This window comes from Antechinus flavipes, chromosome 3 (genome assembly GCF_016432865.1).
Source record: "Antechinus flavipes isolate AdamAnt ecotype Samford, QLD, Australia chromosome 3, AdamAnt_v2, whole genome shotgun sequence".
Taxonomy (NCBI): domain Eukaryota; kingdom Metazoa; phylum Chordata; class Mammalia; order Dasyuromorphia; family Dasyuridae; genus Antechinus; species Antechinus flavipes.
The window spans coordinates 296,384,153-296,410,334 of NC_067400.1; the positions used below are offsets into that span (position 1 = coordinate 296,384,153).

The window sequence follows — 26,182 nt, forward strand, 5'->3', positions numbered from 1 at the left end:
TTTATTCATTCATAAGTGGACCAATGGACATCACTAGGTATTTCCATAAACAATACAAGATGGTTGCCTAGAAGACAGACTACACAGCAAAACGCTACATTTGCTTTATATTCAGATTTCTGTATTTTCACGTCTCCAGTAGTTATTTCAGTTTTGTTTCTTTGTGCAGAATGCAGAGAATTATTCCATTATTGCTGAAGGAAAGAAGTTATATGGGCAGAGACTCAAGGAGAAATTACTAGAATTAGGTGTATATGTTGTGGTGAAGACATATAAAGGAGAGACTAAGAAATAAAAAAAGAATTCCCTGATGATAAATTTGAAATCAATCTAGTAGACCTAAGTATGATCCTAAATTTCAGAGTATAAGTGGAATAATAGACATTCAAAAAAGAAAGAATCCTTTAAAAAACAGGAATTTGCCTTTATGCTTGTATAAAGTAAGGTACTTAATTTATTCTCCACAAATCATTTACAATGACCCTGCTTTAGGTTTTCTAATAAGTAATTATTGTTCATTGATTCATTGCAAAAAAAAAAAAAAGCATTCTTAGTAATGCTACACATTAGGGATTATATATCAAAGATAGTAAGCTGTAGTTTGTACTATACACATACATACATACATGCAATGTGTTTTATATCTGGGTATATTTGCATATTTATATATTTTGTATGTATACATATACTATATTACATATTGGGTTTACTTTCTTAAACATTAAATCTGCTTTGTAGATAACTTCAAAAATTACATCTGCTAAAATTATATTTGGTTTGTAAAATTTGTATTAGCTGTGCCAACATTTACTAGCCTCTTGAGTTGGGACAAAAAGAATGCCTTTGTCTGAAACAAATACCATATTTCCCACATAGCTTCCATGAAGACTGGATCCCAAAAAAAAAAAGGAAAGAGAAAAGAGAACTGTGGAATATTAAATGTCTTATACACTTGCTTCCTGATTCTTATTAGGCTAGATGACTGATTCTCATTTGGTTCATTCATTTTTTTTAAAGCCCTGGGCACTAGGGTCAGTGCATATTTTTGTGACTGCACTAAACATTTTATTAAAGCTATTAAAAGATTAAGAATACAGACCTGGCATATATAAAAAACCAAAATGTAATTTTCCATATGTAGGTGATCTTCTGGAATGCTTCTCAACCAAGGGAAGGTTATAGTTGCTAAGCAGATTGGTGATTTATTAAGACAGGTAGTAACACTGTAAATATAAAAGGATATTTAAACAGCTGGTGTCTCTGTGATTCTATCATCAATCTACTCTGTAGATATGGTGTCAAGATGTATACAGAATGGTTAACACTCCTTTCAGAATGTGCTAGTTAAAACAGACAGATTCTCTACATATATCTTAGATTTTTTTTTCCATACTGCAAAAGTGCTATTCATTGGGCTCAGTTAAATGAAGTTTAAGATTAAAATTAATTACTTAAATTTCCACATAATTCTCTTTTCTTTGTAAACTTTGTGCTTTAGAATTTCCCATATATATGATACATATATATAAGTAAACATATGCATTCATAGCATATAAGTATATAGATATGCATTGTATATATATGTATCTGTGGGTGTGTACATAAGGACATGTGTAGTGACATCTCAAAAGCTAAACTTCCAATATGTTAATATGTATCTTTATGAAATAGTCTTTACTAATTTTTTATAATTGTAATTCTGAAAAGCTTATGATGATCTCAGAGAGTCTTAATGAGAGGTTAATGAAAATCAGAATAACATAATTTGTAGCCATATGATCAGTTTTACAAGCCAAAAAACCCAGATGAGAATATTTTATGAAAATGATGAATTCTACATGATTCATTTCCATTCTATGAACATTTAATGTGTATGAATACCGCAATATATCTGGGAGAGCTACAAAGGATATATAAAGCATGGTCTTTATACACAAGGACACTGCAATAATATAGGGAAGATAAAATATTTAGGAATAAATATAATACGAATTATTTGAAGATTTGAAGGAAGCAGAAGTCATTTGCAGCAAGCATTTGATATAAATACCTTCTATGTGCCAGGCACAGTGCTAGGTACACTGTATACAAACAAAACAAAACTCAAACCCAAGACATTCTCTAACCTCAAATCGTTTTTATTCTTTTGTGGGGAGATGCCTGAATGCATGCAAATAAATATAAAATAACATTGGAATAGCTACAGGGAAATCAAGAAAACTTCCCATAACAAGAAAACAAACTAGGTATTCTCTGAGGTACGATTGAGAAGGAAGTACATTAAGATACGGGCACAGCTTAGCAAAGGCACAAGGACAGGAGTTCTAATGTCACATAAAGAGAACAATAAGTAGACCTGTTTGAGATTCATATGCAATAAGCTTGGTGGAGGTTGATTGCAAAGAACTTTAAGTCTCAAAAAGTTTTGCTTTTGTAGGAAAAATGTTTTTCTAGGGTGGGGTACAGACCTATGATTTCATTTTGTGGGTTACTTCCACAGTAGAAATTTTTTCTATTTATTCAGGTTAGCGATTCATATTGAACTGTACTTCAATTCCTGGTTAAATTTTAGAATGGCTCTTTAAGGAGATAGATGGCAAACCAAAAGTAGTCATTATAAAGTGGCAGCATGCATTCATTAAGATGGCATGCATAAAATCATTAGTGGTAGCCATGGTTTAATGAATATACATATAAGTCTTGATTTAGGGTCAGGAAAATCTAGGGTCAAATGTAATCAGACACATCTTGTGTGACATTGGTCTTTGGACATTGAATCTCTTTGGGCTTGACTTAATTTTCCCATCTGTAATATAAAAATTTGGCCTCTAAATTATCTTACAGCCTTAATCAGTGATTCTTTCAGCAGGGTAAGGCCAAGTCATGACAAACTAGCCTGATTTTCCTTTTTGATAGGATTTCTAAGCTAGGAGATGAAGATATTCTGGATATAGATTGCTTACATTTTAGCAAAACTTTTGATAAAATATACCATAATATTCTTGCATAGAGATGGAGAGATAGGACTAAATAAGATTTTGATTCAATAGATTCAAAATAGATAATCATTATCCATAGGGTCATTTTTAATGATTTAATATAAATGTGGCAAAAAGACTCCAATTGCGGGTCCCAGAAACCTGTTACGGCCCTGAACTTTTAAACATTTTTGTCAATAATTTGGACAGCATGCTCATCTAAAATGCACTTAAAATCCTACAAATATGGGAAGAATACCTAATGTCCTTTTTTATTTGATAGAATCATGACACAAAGCTATCTAGACAGGCTGGAGTATGGAGCTTGAATATAAAAAGGAAGTAAATGGAAAGACTTGAATTTGGGAACAAAAACCAGCTTTATGAATATAAGGTGGAGAAGACATGATTAGATAATTGTTACAAAGATCTGGGAATTTTAGTGACCTTCAGTCTATAAATGAGTCAAAAGTATGTTTTGGCAGCCAAAAAAAAAAAAAAAAGAAAAGAAAACAAAATGAATACAATTTGGAACTATATTATGATGACATAAATTCCAGGAAAAGGTAGGTGACAGTTCCACTATACTCTTATCTGCCTTGGATTTCATCTGTGGTATTATGTTTAATTCTGAATATCACTGTTAAGTAAGGGACATGTATTTGCCAGAGAGTTTGCAGAGGAAGAGCGACATCTAGGTAGTAGAGCAGATAGAGCACTGGTCTGGAGTCCAGAAAATTTGAGTTAAAAATCTGATCTCATATACTAGCTGTGTGACTGTCACTTGCCTCTTATTTGCCTCTGTTTGTCAGATGTAAATTGGGAACAAATTGGAGGAGGAAATGGTGAAACACTCCATTATCTTTTCCAAGAAAGAGTCTTAACCAAGAGTCAGACATGACTAAACATTAACAATGATCCAGCATATACTGCCCTGGGAAGCCTTAGTTTCTTTTACTTTAAGCAGAGATTGAATGATAATTTCTCAAGTCATGTTGTAATAAGATATATTTCATATATATATATATATATTAAGACCAGATGACTTCTAAGGTCTGTCCCAACTCTCAAATTCTATGATTACATCTTAGAGAATTTCTTGGAGCCACTGAGATATTAAGGCACTTATTCATGGTCATGCATCTAGTATATATCAGTGGTAGGACTTGAAACCCTGGTCTTTCTGACTCCAAGACTTAGATTTCCTCAGTTGTGTCAGAGTTTGCATTTTATCTCAGAGGAATTCTTGATCTTTTGAATCCCTTCGCAGAATAATATTTTTCAAGTGCATAAAATTCGTGATATTACACAAGAAACCAATCATGTTGAAAGAAATAGCAAAATGCATGTTAAAAGTTCACAGATCTCGGGTAAGAACTCTTGTCTTAGAGCATATTGAAAGTAACAAGAGTTTCTTGAGAAAGTGAGCTAGATCTCTAATTTATAAAGATAAATTTAGTAGCTGTATAGAGTATGGATTTGATAGAGGAAAAATGAAGACAAGTAAGAGACTATTGCAATATTTCAGACAAAAGATCTTAAATAACTGATTTAAGATAATAGCTATATAAGAGATGGGATTACATAGGAAATATTCTTTGTCATCATGATTATATATGTTGTATTCTTAAATTAGGTTTTCAGTAACAGGTATGATCGTACTTTCAAGTGCTTTGTTATTATCAAATTCATCAAAAATGCTATCCTCTCATTTAAAAGTTGAGGGAAATAATTTACTTCTTTATTCTAAAATATAACAGATCCCAATAAAGTGTCTAAAAACAACAGTAAGCATTCAGTAGGAATACAAACTTGATACATTCAAAAGCGAATTATAATAAATAGGTTTATAAAGAATCAGTTAAGACCAGGAATCTTCTTCATATAAATTTATTCCAAACCTAGACATATGATTAAACCCTTCTTCAGTAATGACTTGGTAAAGGATAAACTGCTACTTTTAAGTAGGTCTCCATGGTAATGCTCTGCCAAATAGGATTAATTTATAATCACAGAATAAGCAAAATGCAAATGTTTTGTTAAAAAAAAAAATAAGGTAAGCCATTAATTTAAGCATTCATGCTTTTCAAATTCTTTCTCTTCCTATAGAAAACCAGAATAAGCTAATTTACAACAATTCTTTGAAAACATTGAAATTAATCGGTGTGTAGTAATGGGAACACTTATATTCATCTAATAACCTTTAAATGGCTTTTCCATTGAACTTCTTATTGAAGTTCAGTCATTACTATCTCTAGTTACCAGAATTGTTAGAGCTGTTTTTTTTTTTTTTACCCTTTTAAAACCACATTTTTCTCCTTAAAAGTACCTCTCTCCTCTTTCCTATTTCTGTCAAGGGAAACTTTCTTTCTAGATCTTCAATCTCAAAGACATCTTCAACTCCTCATTCTCTCTCACTCTACACAACTTTACTCACCACCTTATTCCCCAAATTCTATGCCTCTACCACCCTTTGACATTTAATTATTTGCTTTCCACAATTTATTTAAAACACAGTTGAGGTACCATCTCATACCTCTTAGATTGGGTAAGATAACAGAAAAAGATAGTGATGAATGTTGGAGGGGATGTGGGAAAATTGGAACACTAATACATTGTTAGTGGAATTGTGAACTGATCCAACCATTCTGGAGAAAAAATTGGAGCTATACACAAAGGGCTCTCAAAATGTTCATACTCTTTGATCCAGCACTGTTTCTGCTGGGCTTATATCCCTAAGTTATCAAATATGAATGTTATAGAATATTTTTGTTCTTGGAGAAATGATCAGCAGGATTTCAGAGAGGCCTGGAGCGACCTACATGAACTGATGCTAAGTGAAATGAGCAGAACCAAAAGACCATTGTATATGATGATCAATCCTGGTGGACATGACTCTTTTAACAGTGCAGTGATTCAGGCCACATCCAATCTTGTGATGAAGAGAGCAGTCTACACCCAGAGGAAAGACTGTGGGAACTAAGTGTGTATCCCAACACAACATTTTCACTCTTTTTGTTATTGTTTACTTGCATTTTATTTTCTTTCTCATGGTTTTTTCTTTTTCATCTAATTTTTCTTGTGCAGCAAGATAATTGTAAAATATGTATGCATATATGAGATTTAACATATATTTTTCTCTTGTTTAACATATATTGGATTACTTGCTATTGAGAGTAGAGGATTAGAACAAGGTTTTGCAAAGGTCATTGTTGAAAACTTGTCCATGCATATATTTTGAAGGTGAGAAGCTTTAATAAAAAAACATTTTAAATTAAAAAAACACTTTTACCTACAGAGTTATGTGGGGATTGAAGATGTTGAGTAAAGAAAGAGCAAATAGGTATGGAGAATTTGTTGTAGTAGGACCCTAGCATAAAGTACCTTGTTATGGCATAGATTTGAATCTTCTGCTGGTAAAATGATATCCTTTCGAATAACTCATATAATAAAAAGGATGATATAATATATATAAAACTCCTAATACCAACCTGTCTCAATAATAACAAAGGCTCTATTCTATATTTAATGTAAACGATCTTCCTAGTATTACAGGTTGCAACCAATTTATGCCTGTGCATCCTATATAATTATATATATGTGTGTGTGTGTGTGTGTGTGTGTGTGTGTGTGTGTGTGTGTGTATAGTTTTTTATTTAGAAGTTATATGCATGGGTAATTTTATAGCACTGACAATTGCCAAACCTTTTGTTCCAATTTTTCCCCTCTTCCCCCTTCCCTCCGCAGATGTCAGGTTGGCCAATACATGTTAAATACGTTAAAGTATAAATTAAATACAAAATAAGTATACGTGTCCAAACAGTTATTTTGCTGTACAAAAAAGAATCAGACTCTGAAATAGTGTACAATTAGCCTGTGAAGGACTATATAACTCTTATCCACAAATATTCAATATATTTGGCTTTTTACTCCATTTATTTGAAATCATAGAAATGTTAATGGATCACTTAGATTCTCCATCTAGGATTTCATTCTTTTATCTGATGACCATTTCTTCTTTGTTATTCCTTTTTAGTAAAACATTGCAGCTATTTGGTTATATTACTGTTTCTATCTTTATTGCTTTCTGAGTGGTTCTCCCTTTGAGTCTTCCAAAACTAGATTCTTCTGAGACAGGATCACTAGAAGACTTATTGACATTAAAAATATGGATCTTTGTTTCAGGAAGAATATTGGTTTCAATAATATTGTTATATTTTTGACTGGGGAATTTTAAAAATTATTTACAAACCATTACATGTGTAAAGTAAAGAAGATTTCAATTTAAGGTTTCTAATCTTGAGGGTCAGTAAGATGGCAAGGTGAAAAGAATCTGGGCTTGGATTCAAGGATCCGAGTTCAAATCCAACCTCAAAGAAATCACTTATACTTCTCATAGTTTGCTTAGCAGTAGGGGTGATGTAATGATCAAATGACATAGCATTTGCAAAAGTTAGCATACTACCTAATATCTATTAAGTTATAGATAATATTATCATCAATATTATGAATAGCCTTATTATCCTTATTATTAATAGTAGCAAATAAAGCTTGTTTTAGCATTTCTTTTCCTCTTTCTCAAAAACTCACATTTTCCTCACAACTGTTAAAATCATTTCCCAAGTAGCGATGATTTTTGAGGCTATTTTCATTTTGTTCTGCTCTTTTTATTCATATATTCTCCAAGAAGAGATCTAGGGAGCACATACACTAGATCCATTCATTCTAGAGATCTACCTTTTTTCTCTTGAGCACTAAGTCCACACTACCATCTACCCATTGGATATTTTGAACTTGATATCATGTAGTCAACTCACTCAATGTATCCAAAATATTTTTTTCTTAATATTTTTCTCCTCAAAACTATTTCTCTCCTTAAATTCCCTATTTCTGCCAAGGGAATCATTATCCTTCTAAGCCTTTTTAACCTTGAAGACATCTTCAGCTTCTTATTCTCCCTCACCCCACATAAGCAATCAATTTCTCCTTCCACAACATCTCTCTCATTCCTACCTTTCCTCTCACTCACACAGCCACCATTCTAGATTAAACCATTATTATCTTGACCAATGTAGTAGCTTCCTAATCAGTCTTCCCATCTCAAGTCTCTCCTATCCATCTCTTCACAAGACTCTCCATCTTCTACATAGTTGTTTAGGTATTGTTTCTAAAGTATAGTTTTGAGATCATGTCAATCCCAACGTTAATACCTGGATACATCACTCAATTTCCTCTTCTTTAAAATGGGAATAATAATCACTCTCAAGGTTATTGTGAGGATCAAACGAGATAATAATTGTAAATTGGTTGGCACTATGCCTCAAACATAGTATGTGGTATATAAATATTTATTATTTTTATTATTTACTGGCACCATGAAATAGGTGAAGGAGATCAAGATTCCCAGAAAAGAAAGATCTTGTCTCTAATAGAGCTTATATTTCATGAGGAAACATTTTATTACTATCTTAGAATATCTACTTCCCTTCAATCTCAGGTAGATATCATCTCCTACAATAAAATTGTACTGATAACCCCTGCTAATGGTGCCTTTCCACATAACTAATATATTTTTTTTAATATTGTATACACACACACACACACACACACACACACACACACACACGAATATATGTGGTCCCCTTGTAGAGAACATAAAAGTTTCTTAATGGTAAACATTGTTTCATTCGTATCTTAGTATCTATCCTGAGCAGTGCCTAGCCAGCACAATATCTGGCACATAATAAAATTAATAAACAAAGTCTGATGTATTGATACATTTATTATGTAATGTCCAATATGTGAATTAAAGCAACTTCAGGTCAACTGAAAGCAAAATCCAGTTGTTCTAGAATCTGGATTCTGTGAAATTTTGCATTCCGCTTCCTTAGATTCTAGAATTGGATTTTGTCATATTACCTTAAGTCCTTAGAATAGTAATGACTGGTTATACTTAGATTTTTAACTATGGCTGACACTTTTTTCTTTTTCTGAAAAATATATACATTTTAATAGTCATGCTGAAATAATGGAGAATTCAGCTAGGGACAGAAAATATACCACATGAAATCATGTTTTCTTGGGTCCATTTTCAGGAATAAAGTTGGTTGAGAGCTATTTATTTTTTTATTTATTTTCATGTCTGGTCATAGGAAGCATGGAAAGGCATTAAGATGACTCTTGGAAGTTCTCAATAATGTTGTTTTTAAGGACCAATTATATCCCTTTTTTCTCACAAGGTATCTTTCCCTTTCTAATTTTTTTCTAATTGATTTTATTAATATTGCTTTGCCTTTTAAAAAGTAAAGCTTTTTATCCCTGGTAATTCAAAGTATTTTTCATTTTACTATATTATTGTTTTTATGATCATAAATTGGTTTTTATTATAAGTGATCTTTAAAATGGGTAAGTGCTATGTTTAAAAACATAGATATGGTTTTAATAAACCTTCTCTCCAGATGCATGTAGAATTTCTCTTTTAGTTTAGGAATTTTATTTATTCTTTGCCAAATAGGAGTTAGGGTATAATATGTAAACATTTACAATGTCTGTTTTCATTAGTGTTTAATAATAAGTTGGTCACATTTCAAAAATTCACATTATATTTACTATTAGAATACTTTGAGTCACAAAAATTTAAGTTTGGCTAGAAAGCATACTTTAATAAATACAAGTTTATTCTACTTTGGCACTTCTCCCCCCCCCCCCCCCCCCCCCCCCCCCCACTTAAGTGGACCTGTTTAGACATAAGTTAAAAAGAATCTTATTGGCTGGGATTGAAAAAGTTGACGAGTTTTAAGAATGAAATTCTGAAGAAGCAATCACAATCTATTCCGGCAGAAAGAAATGGAGTGCAGACACACTCATACATGATATAGACACATGTATACATGTACATATGTATAACACATATATGGGGGCTAATGCGACTAATTAGCTCATCAATGAATTCAGATTTCAAAGAAATACAGAAAAGAAAAAGAAGAAAAAGGCATAAATATATGGTCAAAGGCTCTGAAATGCCATTATGTTTTACTGTGAGCCAAGATATGATCACTATAAAATAAAGCACCTCCCCCTACCCCCTCCAAAAAAAAAAACTTTTTTTAATGGTTTCTCTAGCTAGTTAGGAACAAGAAGAAGATCAAAGAATTAGTTAGGCTCTCTGCTGGGAATGGAAATATGTGGAAAGAAAATAGTATGAGATTGTAGAGCCACTTTAATTTCTATTTTTGCTTGTGCTGTTATCATCAGTCAATGAATACGTCAACAAGCACTTATCAAGCTCTTGCAATGGCCAGATGGCTGTGCTCATCACAAGAGATGTTGAAGAGAAAAAGGGAGGGGGAGGGAAAGCAGGAAGGAGGGAAGGGGAAGAAAAGAGGGAGAGGAAGAGAAAGAGAAGAAAAGGAGAGAGGGAGGGAGGGAAAGGGGACAGTCAATGTGTGGCAAGAATGTAACTTGAATCTTATCCAGAATTTCCTGTTTCCAAAGCTTACCACTATTCATTTATCAACCAGACCAAGTGCCTCTATTTATATTACTCAAAATTATAAAAAATGCTCTCTCATTTTTTAAAGCTTTAGAAATTTCAAAGCCTTGACCAATATACTTTGCTTCTTTTAAGTTATAATTGGCACATACTGGAAGAAAAACAAATTATAATATGTATTTCTTAAATGTTATGAGTGATATAGCAATGAAAAGTCAATCCCTGTATTTTCAAGTAGGCTTCTTCTTTTTTTAAGTTTCTTTTTTTCCCCCTATTTGTTGTTGTGGTTGTTGTTGTTTTCCTGTAATATATGTACTCAATTTTTTAAATACACATTTCTTTATGAATCATGTTAGGAGAGAAAAATCAGAACAAAAGGGAAAAATTATGACAGAAAAAAAGAAGAAATGAATATAGCATGTGTTAATTTATATTCAATCTTAATAATTTTCTATCCAGCTGCAGATGGTGCTTTTTGTCCAAAGTTTATTGAGATTGTCGTGGGTCTCTAATCACTGAGAAAAAATAAGTCTTTCATGGTTGATCACTGCACAATCTTGTTGTTACTATATACAGTGTATTTTTGTTTCTGCTTGTTTTGCTCAACAGTTCATGTAAATCTTTCCAGGCCTTTATAAAATCAGCTTGTTCATAATTTTCTTATAGAACAATAATATTCCATTACTTTCTTATACCATAACTTATTGAGCTATTCCCCAACTGATGGACTAGTCATTTTCCAGTTCTTTGCCACAACAAAAAGAGCTGCTACAAACATTTTTGCATATATGGGTCCTTTTCCCTCCTTTATGATTTCTTTGAGATATAAACCCAATAGTGGTAGTGCCAAATCGAAAGATGTGCACAATTTTGAGCATACTTCAAATTGCTCTTCCGAGTGGTTATATCACTTCACAGTTCTATCAGCAATGGATTAGTGTCTCAGTTTACCCATATATCCCTTCCAACATTTATTATTATCTTTTCCTGTCATTTTAGCTAATCTGAAAGGAATGAAGAGGTACTTCAGGACTGCATTTCTCTAATCAGTAGTGATTTAGAGAATTTTTTTCATATGACTTTAGAAGGCTTTAATTTCATCATCTGAAAATTCTGTTCATATCCTTTGACCATTTCCCAACTGGGGAATGACTTGTATTGTTAATAAATTTGACTCAGTTATTTATGATTTTAGAAATGAGGCCTTTATCAGAAATGCTGAGTAAAAAGTTTTACTCATCTTTGTGCTTCCCTTTTAATCTTGTTTGTATAAAACCTTTTTCATTTAATGCAATCAAAATTGTCCGTTTGGCATTTCATAATGTTCTCTATTTCTTCTCTTGTCATAAATTCCTCCCTTCTCCAAAGATCTGATAGGTAAACTATACTCAGGTAGACTTTTTTTTTTTTAAAGCATTTCAGGAAAACTTTAACCTAGAGGCAAATTTAAAAGAAATATGACTTGCAGCATTAAAATAGATGTCCAAAACACCTTTCTCACCACCCATTGGGTTGATTTCTCTTTGAACAAATTTTAAAAAAAAACTTCTAATATTTTTGCAAAAAAATAAAAAGAACATGAAATGTTAAATTGTCACTTAGGCAATTTTTTTGTCAATTTGCTGAGTCAGGGATTCAGTAAATTATGAATATATTTCTTCTATCAATAATAGTTTTAAGTTGTTCTCCCTTACTTCCAAATTAATATCCATTAGAGTACAATTTCTTTGTCAGATTTCAGCACTTTGGCTTCTTATCATCTTACAGTCAAGAGAATAGCAAATTATATCCATTTGCCTATTTCACCTTTACAAGAAGCTCACAGGATTCTGTCCGTCTTTTAGAGAGAAAAAAATGAGCTAAATGTAGGACTCATTGCTTCAAAAGAAAAGCATGGTACGGTCTATCAGAGTATTAAACATAATAATAGTCAATGAATCTGTGTTGCCCTATCCTTCTATGCTACGGGGTGGCCTGATATTACCGAAATTCCCGACAGCAGAAGGTCATTTATCTACTAAGCAAAAAGGTATTGAATAAAAACTGTATTCATGTTACAATGATAGTTGCTGAGTATGGATTCTCTAGTTGAGAGTAGTAAAGGTTGATAGTGTCCACAGCTTGATCATTAATTTTTTTTTTATTCATTCTTTCATTCATTGATTCTTCCGTACATTAGTTCATCCATTTATTTTATTTCATTAATTTTAACCTTTGCCCTATCATAACAAACAAGACATAGTAATCTTTAGAAAGCAGAGTATTAAGTTACTAACCCTTCTTTTGCGGTGGAGCAGCAGGAATATGTAAAAAGGGGACAAGGGAAACACCTTTTTCAATAATACTCTACCTCATTCCACCAAATCAAAGTTAATTTAGATTTAGTTAATTTAGATTTATAAGTTCCTCTTTTAAAATGCAAATATTCTTTCTCACCTTTAAGTCTATGAAGAACTCATACTTTGGTTTAATTTATCTTAATGAGGTAACCAGATTAGTTTTCTTAGAATTACAATCATTTCATTCTTCTTAATATTAGCTATTATCTATCCCCCACCTTACTTTAATAAGGGTTTTTGTTTTAATCACAGACTCTTGCAAGGATGTAAACTTCAGTGACCAGGATAATGATGATTGGAATAGATCAAATCTGTACATGGAGTACTTTAGACTTAACCCCCCATAGATACATAAATGGGGTTCAGAAGATTAAGATCAAATCCAGGCTCAAAAACTAGCTCTGTGACCCAGCACATTTTAACCTTTTTTTTTTTTCTGCTTCAGTTTCTTCACTGATAAAATGACAAGAATTATAATATCTACCTCTTAAGATTATTTGAAGGAAAAAAGGAGAAAACTTTTGTAAAGGATTTTGCAAACCTTAAAAGGGGTAGCTATTTTAGTGGATAGAGTCATGCCCTGGAATCAGAGGGACCTGAGTTCAAAGTGTGGCCTCAGAAACTTGACACTTGCTAACTGTGTGACCTTGGGCAAGTTACTTAACTCTGATTACCTTGCATAAAAAACAACCAAAACTGAAATCACTATATTCTTGTTATTGTTAGGGTGATGATAGTGGTGCTGGTGTTGATGTTTTCCCCCTTCCTTTCTATTTCCCTTCTCCCTTCTTCTGTGCTCCCCCACTTAAACTCTCCTCAAAACAAAATGAGCCAGCCCAAGCAAATCAGTTGTATCTGTATTTCAAAACCAAAATATGTAAAGCTTCCCAGATTTCACACTTATAACTCTGAAGAGAAAAGGAAAGTGTATTTTATTATCTGTTCCAAAGTACATTTTTTAAAAGAACCTTTTTTGTAAAACTTATACTTTGGAGATTTAAAAACCACTAGGTTCGTAGTAGGATGAGAAAAAGAACAACACAATAAAGATATTAGATTGAATGGTCAAAATACAAACCCTCCCCACTTTGAAATTTTATTCATGTCCCTGATAGCAGTAAGAAAATGATGTTGCTCTAAGATGGTGTCTTCCTTGACTGAACCCCCAGTTCTGTGCCTCAGGCAGAACCACTGGGTTAGAATTCATAGAGATGTGGGTTCACTTTTTTTTTTTTTTTTAGGTTGATCAGGAATCTAATAAGAATAAAGAGAACTATATTTGTTTGGGAAACTGTCCTGTTTTCTTCTTTACTAATTTAGCACATAACTACATAATTGATTCCATTTTAAATGTTTGCACACTTCCCCTAATTGTGATGATAATGTAATAGTCTCAATGGTGTAATTGCTACTGTGTCCCAAGTTCACGGTTCAGAATGTTTTATAGTGACATTTTAGTTTGTTGCTCTTACCTTTTTAAAAAATGGATGCTGATGGATAACATCAGTGTGTTTATTATGCCCATTTCATTAAGTCCGTCTTTCACCTTTCTTCTGTTTTTTTAATCAATTGAAAGGGGGAAAAAATATTTCCCAAATTTTTAGGATAAGAAACATAGGCCATGTTCTCTATCAAATAAGACTTTATATTTAAAAGATGTCTATTTCTCCTTCATAAAAATGACTTTTGGATCTTGTGATAAATAACAAATAATAACAACTTATTAACTTTTTTACATTTTTGTGAAGTACTTTTTAAAAAATGCCTCCCAACTTACAGAAGAGGGAATTGAGGCTCAGTCATTTGTCCACAAGCATGCCTGCTTAAAGAAGTATCAATGCCACGGTATAAACCCAGACTTTCAGATTCTCAATTAGTGTCAGGCCCTTTAACTTACCGTCAAAAATTCATCGTCAGATTTTACCTTCAGACAAACACATATCCTTGCCTACACACATCTTTTATACATTCTTGAATCATTTTGCTACATCAAACTCCACTTTTTTTTAAAATTCTAAGTTTCTCCAGACTTGTATTTTACTTATTATATGCAAAGTATATCAAAACAAAATTTCTGAAAAAACAAATTCCCCAGGTATCCATAAGGCTGCTGTCTTAAAATTCAAGTGAAATAATGAGTAAAATATTCTGTAAACAGTTATTTTTAATGTTTTGTTTGTTTGTTTTTTTACTAAATATGTTATATTCTGAAATCACATACTAATTGGAACAATGATGCCAATGCTAAAAACTTTCAGAAATTGTCTTCAGTGCTGGATTATGTTAATGGCACATGATAGAGTGCCTTGTCACTCTAGCTGACCAATACTAATATTGTGATCATAATCTATTTTTTTGTCATTTGATGATTCATTTCTAAAATTTTAGACAACTAAAAGAATTTAGCTCTAATAGATTTTGTTCTTTGAATCTAATAGTTTCTGAATGAAATGAGCAAAGGCAAGTTGGAATATGGAAAAAAATGTAAAGAAAAAAGTACATTTTGCACAACTTAATATTCCCGGAATTAAACCTGTAAAGACCTCCTGCACCACTGAGTTAGTCCATAGCTAGTGGTAATAGGTACAACTGTTTTTCTTCCTCTACAATTTACTATCCTAAAGGTTGATAAAAAGAATGGGAGGGAGGGGACAAAACCAGAGACATTAGAGAAGACAGAGAAAGTCCCATAAAAGGTGTGGTGATAATATGTAAAACAGGCTCAGAAGATGTGACCTACTAAAATGGAAGCTAATAAAAATCTGTATAAAGTGAATGAGCTAAGCTATCTATCTCACTTTGCCTAAGAAATGATACATAAATGGTTTGTTGATTAGACTGTGGTTTTGAATTCCCAGATCATAGATACCAATAAGAAGCAGTTAGGTTTATGGCAAATAGAATGCAATATTTAGGAAGACCAGAGTTCTAATCCAGTTCAGATAATTACAGACAAATGACCCTAGGCAAGTCACCTTACCTTTCTCAGCCTCAGATTCCTCATTTCTAAAATGGAATAATAATACTATCAACTACATTGGCTTGTTGTGAAGATTCAATGATATAAAGCACTTTGCTTTATACAATTATATAATTGTAAACTACAAAGTATAAATCATAATAAGTAGGAAAGATATATTATAATCTATTCTACTCTATTGGAATATGTGAATAAGTTAGATCTGCTTATATTACTTATTCCTGTAGAAAAGAAAACTGAATCTCAGCTTCCAGATCAGTTACTTATCATCTGTGTGACCAGGGTTAGGTTATTAAAACCTTGCTGGATTTAGAGTTTAATGAAGGAGTTGGATTAAAAGGAGTTGGATTAGATAGCCTTTGAGGTCCCTTCCACCTCTAAAGCAAATAATCTTAAGATTATTCAGGGGGCAGGGAGAGGAAGTCTTTAAATATATTCATAAGGTGGAACACTGGCCCTGGAATCAAGAGGACTTGAGTTCAAATGTGGCCTTAGATACTTACTACCTGTATGGGCAAGTCACTTAAACCCATTACCTCCCAATAAATAAATCCATCCAGAAGGAAATTATATAAAGAAATAGACCATATGCTACATATTATATATGATAAAGTATATTTGAATTTTGCTAAATAATAGCATAGTTAAGTGAGAGGTATTAACTACAACTGGTTCCCCCACTAAAGTTCTGATCCATGGTTTCTCTTAGCATAGAGGTGACAGACTAAAAGACTATTCTTATAAAATCCATTGAAGCCAGCTTGGTCAAAAACCAGATGTCTTTTAGCTTAACTGTTTGAAGGAGATGTTAGATAATTTTTTTAATGGCCATAGAATCACTTAAAATGCATCTACTAAGTTATTAGAAAAGTTGCCATCATTGACAGAATGATTTTCCTCATCAATAACATCTCACATCTTTCTTTGAGTATTGAAACAGGTGATAAAGCATGAGGTATTGTAGGGAAATTCCATGAGTTATTGTGACTTACCCATCGAAGGAGGTATGGAAGAGACATGATTGCATGAGGGAAGAATTATATTACCAAATGGAAATGATCTTTGCATTTGTTCTAATATTTAGAACAAATAAAAACAGATCATTTCTAAAATGATTAATAACATACTTTCATGGAAATATTTAATATAATACATAAAAGTGACATTCATGTTGTACTTGCTTTTGTTAAAACACGAATAACAAAGAAGTGTTCAAGACTAAGGTTAATGTTCAAATTTAAGCAGTAGAAGAATTGTGTTTTACTATGTCTTTTCTTTAAAAACCAGAGCAGTTGTAGAAAATATCATTTAAAAAATGATTTTTCAACTTAAGTTTGATTTGTATTTGGAAATGTGCACATAGGCCATTAAATACAAGAGCCAAGAGATTAGTTTTCTAATCATATGCAGATAGCTTTAAAACAAATATTTATATGTGAATATATATGTATATATCTAAATACATCTACATATGTATTAATGTTATTGTTCAGTTTCTTTCTTTAGCTCACTTTATAAATGAGGAAAGTGATTTCCCCAGGGCCATATAGTTAGTGACTGTCTGAAACCAGACTTGAACTCAGAAAGATGAGTTTTCCAGGCCTGGCATTTTATCCGCTATACTACCTGGCTGCCCAAGGTTTGCTATTTTCTTCTCCAGTGGATTAAGGCATATAAAGATTAAATTAAGTCTTAGCTAGATTCACACAACTACTAAGTTGTGGAGGCCAGATTTAAACTCAGATCTTCCTTCCTACAGATCTAGTAGTGGTCAGTCTCCCAAGCATAATTTAAAAGCATGCCAACTTAATTTTTCATTCTTTCTTTGTATAAATTCAGAACTCTTACCAAACTTGGCACTTATAAAAAAACTGCAATTTTTTTTTTCTAAGTGATACAATTTGAATCGTCCACAGCCAGTTTGGGAAGTCTGCCATAACAATGCAGAAAACATGAATTTTGGTTCCAATGAGGTTCCAGATATGAAGACTTTTAAAAACCTAGCAAAAAAAAAAAAAAAAAAGAGTAGTAGTTTGAAAGAAAAACTCATACTCTTTCACTAAAAACAAATTCATTGTAGTTCTTGGAAAATTATCTGGAAGACATTGACATGTCCATTATAAATTACATATCTGAGCCCTTTATTTTTCCTCCACAAAATGAAAACTGGTAATAAGAAAGGAGTAGCTTAATTTGTTGTCAGAGAATCTTCAATTCCATTCTTTGCTTTCTTAGCCGTTTGATGTGGATCAAATGACCTTACTTTGGATCCTCATTTTCCTCATCTGTAAAATAAAGGTTTGGGATTAAGTTATCTCTTCCAGGGCCAGATCTCTACAAAGTGCATCTTAATAAGATTATCAGAATATTATTTGATGTAGAATTATGTAACTAAATAGCTCTCTTATGTTTTATAATTCAATTCAGTTATCTAAGTGTCTACTATGTGCAAAGCACTGTGTGAGGCTCTGAAAATTGTGACTATAAGTTGTTTATTATCAATGAGATTGATGTTAAAGAAGTCTAAAATAAATCTATAAATTAAAACATCTTCCACACTGACTTTCCATCCCATCTTTTCTGAATATTCAGATGACATATTTGCAGGGGGAAAATGGAAATACCTTCTAACAAGACATCTATGTTTGCATTGTCCCAATTACTTTTTGTGAAATAAGTACTTCTAATGATGCTTTGAAAGGTAAAATAAGAACTTTAAAATGACATCTTAATTTCAAAAAAGAATCACAAACATACAAACTTATTCCTCCAACACCTCCCTCCCTGTACCACTTCCAATGTCTTGGGCAGTTAGAATGGAAAGAGAGATTAGGTTTATAGCTTTAGCTCGCTTCCTAAAGAACACAGTCTCAGTTTTAAGCCCAAAACATCTCTCTGGTTGATTTTTAGCTTTTATAGGCTTTCCTGCCTTTCTGGCTGCACCATTCAATCTATAATCCTAGCACCAAGATTGCTATGTCTTGAAATTCTGGGTCCCTTGGAATCACCAGCACCTGAAACTGAGGATAAACAACACAGAATAGAGAAAACAAAGACATACAAAGACACTCTCTCCCTCTCTCTTCCTCTCTCCCTTTTTTTCTCTCTTCCCCTTTCCCCTCTTTTCTCCTTTCCCATTTCCCATTCCTATTTCTCAGAACTAGGATAAAAGAGAAATATTAAGGAAAAATAAGTCCTTTCCCTTTCACCAGTCAATTGATGGCATCCATCACCACCATTTGGCAGAAAAAAGCAGACAGACTTAGTTTTTCTAGTTTTAAAGAAGACCAGGAAGGGAGGGTATTCCAATCCATATTAGGCAACAAAATGTGTTCCATATTAGCCAAATTGAACATGTTCAAAAGCCTCCTTGGGCATCTCCATTAGTCAAACTGGGCATCTCCAGCACAACCCAGTTTACATATTTCCCTGTTTAAAATTTGCCATCTTAAAAAAAAATAACAATGGCTTACAAAAGCAAAAGAAATGTTCTTTGTTAGGCTAGGTTTCTTGATTTTTGGTTCAGAAAATCTGATCAGTAAAATTTTAGACTAAGAACAGGCTTTTGAATGGGTTTCCAATTAGAATTGGTTTTATTTACTTCTAAAAATATACTGGTCTTGTTTTCTAAAATTAAGTAAACATATTTAGCAAATAGAATATTTAAAATTTCCCTAAAGAGATGTAGCCAGGAAAGTTCTATATAAAATTTTTTTCTTAAGCTTAAAGACTTCAATTTTGGGGGAAAAAAATATAATGACTACTGCCCTCCCAAATCTGTATTCCTTCTATATGTAAAAGATTTGCTTTTACAATTAGAGCTTAGGAGACTGAAACCAATTTTTAATTTAGGTTTCTTTAAAAATTATATATGCTGTTTTCATCTTCCTATATTATTTTAAAAGAAAACTAATCAGTCTGGTAAGCAATCATTATAATAGTTTTATATCATAATAAATCATCACACCAACCTGAGTTGTGTTAACAAGTATGAATAATGACTTTTCTCTGAAAACCTTGAAAGCATTCCTAAATAGGAGGTTTTTATGGCATTTCAAAAATGGTTTATTTCCCCCAATGATCTTTCCTAGAAAATAGAAGACAGAGAGGCAAAATAGTAGGACATATGTTAATTCATTGATATAAGGATATATATATAACAACTATTGTGTGTCAAGCAGTATCCTAGACTCTGGAGATATGGAACAAAGATTGAATGAAGTAGGCCCTGCCTTGGAGAGGCATTTATTAACATTATATTAACTTTATTATAATTGTGATCAAAGATTAGAATAAAACATATTAAAGAGAATTAGATAACCTCATACTCAAGTAACTATTTGCATTATTACTTGAATTTGTATGAAAACAAATTTAAAATATTTGAATGCTGAGATTACTAAGTCACTAGGTGGATACAGTGGATTTGTCATTGAAATGCTTAAATTCAGTCTCTGATACTTACTAGTTGTGTGGGCAGAGCACTTAAACCTCTGTCTGCCTTAATTTCCCCAACTGTAAAATTGGGAATAATAAATAGCACCTAGGTCTCAGAGTTGTTGTGAGGAAAGGAGATAATAATTATAAAGCATTTTGTTAACCTTACAATGCTTTATAAATACTAGTTGGCTAATTAGCTAGCTAGCAACAGTTGTAGTGGGAAGAGTACTAATAGCCTTGGCTGAGGTGGTGATAGTAGTAGTAGTAGTAGTAGTAGTAGTAGTAGTAGTAGTAGTAGTAGTAGTAGTAGTAGTACTAACACCTGTGTGTTTCACAGTTCATAGTTCTGAAGCACCAAAGAATATGAACTACAACATGGTTAAGTATTCCCTAAGATGGGAAAAATGGGATTTTGAACAAAAAATTCTAACACCTCTAGCAATATCATCTAGATATTGGCATAATTATATTACATTGTTATGAAGTGATACTGGAATTCCAGATTGCCTGCAATTATTCAATCGCACATGGTAGTTTTATCAATAAACAAAATGGAGATAAAAAGATATACAGGATGTCTCAAAAATCTTGGTGCAATTATACATTTTTATTGTTCTTATTGTCTCTTTTACTTTCTTCTTTAGACATAAATCATGATAGTATAAGGGGATGCTTATTTGGGGTTTTCTTAAGCTCATTTTTCAGATGAGGAACTGAGGCAAACAGAGCTAAGTGACTTGCCCAGAGGTCACACAGCTCGTAAATGTCTGAGGCCAGATTTGAACTCAGAAAAATTAATCTTTCTAACTCTAAGCCTAGTTCTCTGTCCACTTTGCCACCTAGCTACTTTCTACCATGTAAAAATAAAGAGAAATATTTAAATTCTGATTGTGTTTATTAATGCTATTAATTCGTTCTATTCTGACTAAGCTTCTTTTTTGTCATTATGTTTCCTACTTGTTTAAGTAAATAGAAACTATGTGTGAACTTAAGATTTTAATTGAAAGTGGAGTTTTGCAGTAATATCTTGGAAGAGAGTTATATTTATTTTGAAAAGCTAGGTAGGAACCCTGGGTATCAACTCTACAATTTAGAAAATTTCTTAGCAAAACCTATTGGAAGTACATTTTAATTATATAAAGTTAACAGCAATTTCATGATATATATGTTATATAAAATCCATTTTATAGATAGAATTAGTCACAAAAGATAATTAATCTAGGATTGGACTATGTTAGTGTCAAATCTGATTTTGTTTATTGGACCCCCCCCTTTCTTCCTCCCCTCCCCCCCACACAAAAAAAGTGAGTCTCTAGCATTTCCTACGTTCCTCTCCAAAACAGGCCATCAGTTAAGGGGCTGCCACTCCTCCCTAACAAGAAATTTTATGACATCTTGCTTTGTGCTTGATAATCTCCAGTTATGGCTATTTGCTCCCAGCACTTCATCCGGAGCAGCAAGCCATGAGATCACTCTTCCTAGGAAGAGCAGGGAGTCTCTCTACTTCTGCTTATAGGGGACACATGTGCATGAGGCTTAGAAGTTCCTTCTGCTCAGACACCGACAAGGCTACATTTCTCATCTTTTGGCTCTCTCTCTCTTTTCCCCCACCTAGCCTTGCTTTTCTAGGCTGGCAGGGAACCCATTCCTAGAGGAGAGGAGACAGACTTTCTTTGATGATGATTAACCAGAACAAGTGATGATAGATTCTGACCATTCATTTTTCCTTTAGCAGCTGCTGCACCTGGATTCTGCCTTGGTGTCCAAAGTGGAGGCAGGGCTTTTTATTACAGGGAAAATAAAACCATTTTTTAAAAGAAAGAAACATTTAGAACACTTTCAATTACAGATGAGCAATTTCAAGCTGGCTCAATTATTTTCCCCTTTTGCCATAAGATTTAAAATATATTTTTTTATTCTATGCTTGAACCCCCCATCACTGTAAAGTAGTATATTCTCTTTAACCATCACACCTGAAGTAAACAACAGTGTTTTGGTAGCACAGAGAACCTACGTTCAAAGGTGAATAGTTTGATGAATATTTGCAACAGTGTGTTTGATTTAATAACTTACCTTTTTTCCCTAATATTCTTTGTTTTAATGAGTTTTTGCTGACGCATGAGTTTGCCACAAGATGGGATTTTGATGGTGGTAGTAGTGTTCTTTAAGGTTGCCTGCAGAACATACAGGGAAACATTCATTTTAAAAAATGACAATAAAACCCCTTTTCTTAAGTTGTGCTTCTTTTGCAATTTTCATGAAAAAGATATACACTTCCCTTAGAAAAATTACCCAGGTGTTTTGAATATTTCAAGGAGACTAGGTAGATATTTGAATTTCTCTTAGGAAAGATGAAAAATCAGGGAGTGGTGTTTCAGGAGTTAAAAACCTAGGTCTACAAATGATTGTGTTACTCAGAGTGTAATTTATCTTTGCAGAAATATATTGTGTTAAGTATTTGATTAGATTGTCCCAATATACAATTAATCAGTTAACTTCAATATCATTCCTCAGAACTATTAATTAATCTGTTATACACCAAGCCAGGTTCTCCCTCCTCTTCTTTCATCCTGTTCCACTAAAAAAAAGAAAAGTGTACTTGGAATTATTCTGTGTAAAGATGTTTTTTATCAATGTCACATGAAGGTTGATATGACTTAGGTTTTTTCCTTTTATTAGGTTAATCAAATTAATCAACCTTAAAGTGTTTAGATTCAGACAGTAGTTTTAATGGGGTGAAACTTAAGCAGAATAGAGGAGAAAAATACCATATCTTGTATGCCATGATAACAGTTGCAGAGTATGTATACCACAAATGCTGTATATGATACTCTTTACAGAGAGAGACAGAAACAGAGATAGAGAGAGGGAAGGAGAAGAGATTTAGAGTCAGCAATTATATTTGAAAATAAAGATTTTTGATGTTGCTATACTAAGAGTCAGCATTGAGTTAGAACAGATAACAAAACTTTGGGGACTGGGATTCAAATCCTACCTCTGAAATATACTGGCTGTGTATTAAATGTCTAGACAAGTCATTTCCCTTATCAGTATCCAAGGAACTCTAATGATCCAAGACTCAAAACAGTTGAGTTATCTACATTAGTAGAGAAGATTTGGGGTTGAAGTGTTGGGGAAATAGCTAAACCAGTGAAATGACAGTTACAGATTAAAAAGAAAATTGTTGGGGCTGTGCTTTGGTAATTTAGAGATAGTGGTATATCAAATAAAACTAAACTGGAAATCAAGAAAACTTGATTTGACATTTAGAAACTTAGAGAGCTTGGGCATTTCAATTTCATATCAATGTCCTATCTATTACTCTTGTTTCTTTTACATGAGTGTTTCCAGTTTTTAATTATGTTATTTTTATGTTGTATTCAATTCATCCCCATATAAAAGAGCTTCCAAAATTCTTCAGTTTTTAATTCAGTATCTCAGTACCATCAGTTTAATAAATCATATTCTTCTACACATCATGTTATATCCATAGAAAACATATTTAATTAGGAATTTCTTCATTAGACTATGAACTACATGTGATAAGGGCTTTTTTTTTTTTCTATCTCTAATATATCTCTAACCCCGACATGGGGCATTGTAGGCACTTATGTACAGGTTAACTTGACTTCTGTGTTTTAGTTTTAGCATAGTCTGTAATGGAGAACATTGCATAGATATCGAGGAAGAAGAATTTAATAAATATGTGTGTGATATGTTTATCTCTTGGTGAATTCTAAATAAAGCCAAGGACTGACATTGCTAAGACAAAGAAAGCGATGGTCAGTGATTTCCAGCAGGAAAATATAAATGAGTTCTACATATTGATTATTGTATGAATCCTTCCTGTAGAGTTAATGGAAAGAACTTAAGCTTTGCCCCCTCTTGTATATGATGCTTAAGCAGCTGTCTTATTTTCATTAATATGATGTTATTTGTTCCATGAGATTTTATCCAGAATTAGATTTTGGATGAGGGATGGATTATTCAAGACCATAATGATAGAAAAATGAAAAACAAAACAAAATAGATGTAGTACAAATGAAAAAATCAACACCAAATCATACATTGAAATGCCTGCAACATAAGGTAAATTGACCTTTAAATGTACACAATGCCAATGAGAATGCAAATTGAGACTGACTTTTCTACTAAAGCAAGCTCTTAAAAAGTAATTTTTATGGCATATAAAGCATAAACTTTCCATTGTTTATTTTTCGAAATACACTTTTTTCAATAAGAACATGTTTATAGAAAGTAATATGGTTGATTATTTGAGCTTGGATATTGTTCCTTAAGAATTAAAAAGCAACTGCTTATGTATTTATACTTAAATTTGAATACGAAGTCAGCCTGCTCAATCTCATTTAAGTATAGAAAAGTCAAATATTTTGCCTATCCAGAAAGGTGTTTTTTTTTTTTAAGAGCTATATTAAAAATCAAAAATAATCTTAAATCAAATTTAAGGGAGCCTCAATCAGAATTCTTACAGAATTTTTTTTAGATAGCTTAGCTGAGAGTCTCAATAATTTCACTTTTAAGACATATATTTTTAAATTAATTTATTTTGAATTGCATCTTTTGACAGTAGCGTTTATGTTATACTTCCCTTCCTTTTAAGCTGGGTACAATGACACTTTCTCCTAATAACTCAGGGTTATTATTATAAATGAATCAAGAATGAATAAAATTCATTTATTAAGCTCTTAATATGTGCAAACTGGGGCAGCTAGGTAACAGAATGGATAAGTGCCAGGCCTAGAGTCAGAAAGGCTCCTGTTCCCGAGTTCAAATCTGGCCTTAGATGTTTGACCCTGTTTACCTCATTTTTCTCATCTTTAAAATGAGCCAGAGAAGAAAATGGTAAATTATTTCGTTATCTTTGCTTAGAAAATCCAAGTGGGGTTATGAAAAGTCAGACAAGACTGAAAAATGACTGAATAACAACAAATGTATAAAATACTGTAATAAATACTAGGGGTACAAATAGAAAGCAGAGTACTCCCTGTTTTTATTATTATTTTTATTTGATGATGAAAATAACACCAATGATAAACTTAGTCATCAAATTTTAGGTTTGGAAAGGATATGATTCAGCCCATTCATAGGATCTTGGATTTAGATAATATGGAACCACAGGGGTCCCTAAACCCAACTCTCACTTTTTATTGATGAGAAAATGAAGACCCAGAGAATGTAAGTATCTTGCCCAGGTTCGAAAAGCTAAGTATTTGAGGGGGATTCCAACCAAAGACTTTCTGACTTTAGATTCAGCATCCTCACCAATATACAGATGAGGAAAGTTCAAAGAAATGACATGACTTACTTAAAGTAAAACAACTAAATATTTTGCAGCAGTGATAGAATTTGGAACTTGGGAATCCCAATTCCTCATTTGGTGCTATCTCCTCGGTATCCTGCCTTCTCACTCCTTGCTTTGTAACATTTCATGATACAAAGTGATGAACATGCCTTACAAAGGTAAAGAGAAGTATTTCTCCCCTCGCCTATTTTATAATCCCGGGTTACTGTGCCTTTTGAATTCTTGTCTCTGCTTTTTTTGTTCATACCTTCCTTTTAACTGTCATCTGCCCCTTTCTATTGCTTTCAGGATGCCTGTTCTTTAGGCAGCCATTGTCTCCTTCTAATTTCCTTTTTCTTATCTGTTATGGACTGGGAGACTGTATAACCAAACTTGTTAAAATAGTTTCTAAAATAAGAATAAACAGGGTTTTAGTGAGGGCGTTCCTACAAGTAAAGTATATCGACTTTGCAATATCTGTTTCAGCTATTCAGAGGTCTTTTGTTGTTTGTTTCCTGGCTAAAATTCTTAGTTCTGGGCTGTGTTCCAGATAGTTGAGGTTGCCAGATAAGTGACCTCCAGGTAAGTAAGGTGTCCCTGTATTTTGTCTGTGTTCTTGGACTAAAAAAAAAAAAAAAATTTACCTGTTAA

At 32.7% G+C, this 26,182-nt stretch overlaps 1 protein-coding gene across 4 annotated transcripts in view; it reads left to right on the forward strand.

The window, feature by feature from the left end:
* ALCAM (activated leukocyte cell adhesion molecule) overlaps positions 1–26,182 on the forward strand; it is a 250,115-nt gene that overhangs the window by 72,515 nt on the left and 151,418 nt on the right. The gene's annotated exons all lie outside the window — the stretch shown is intronic.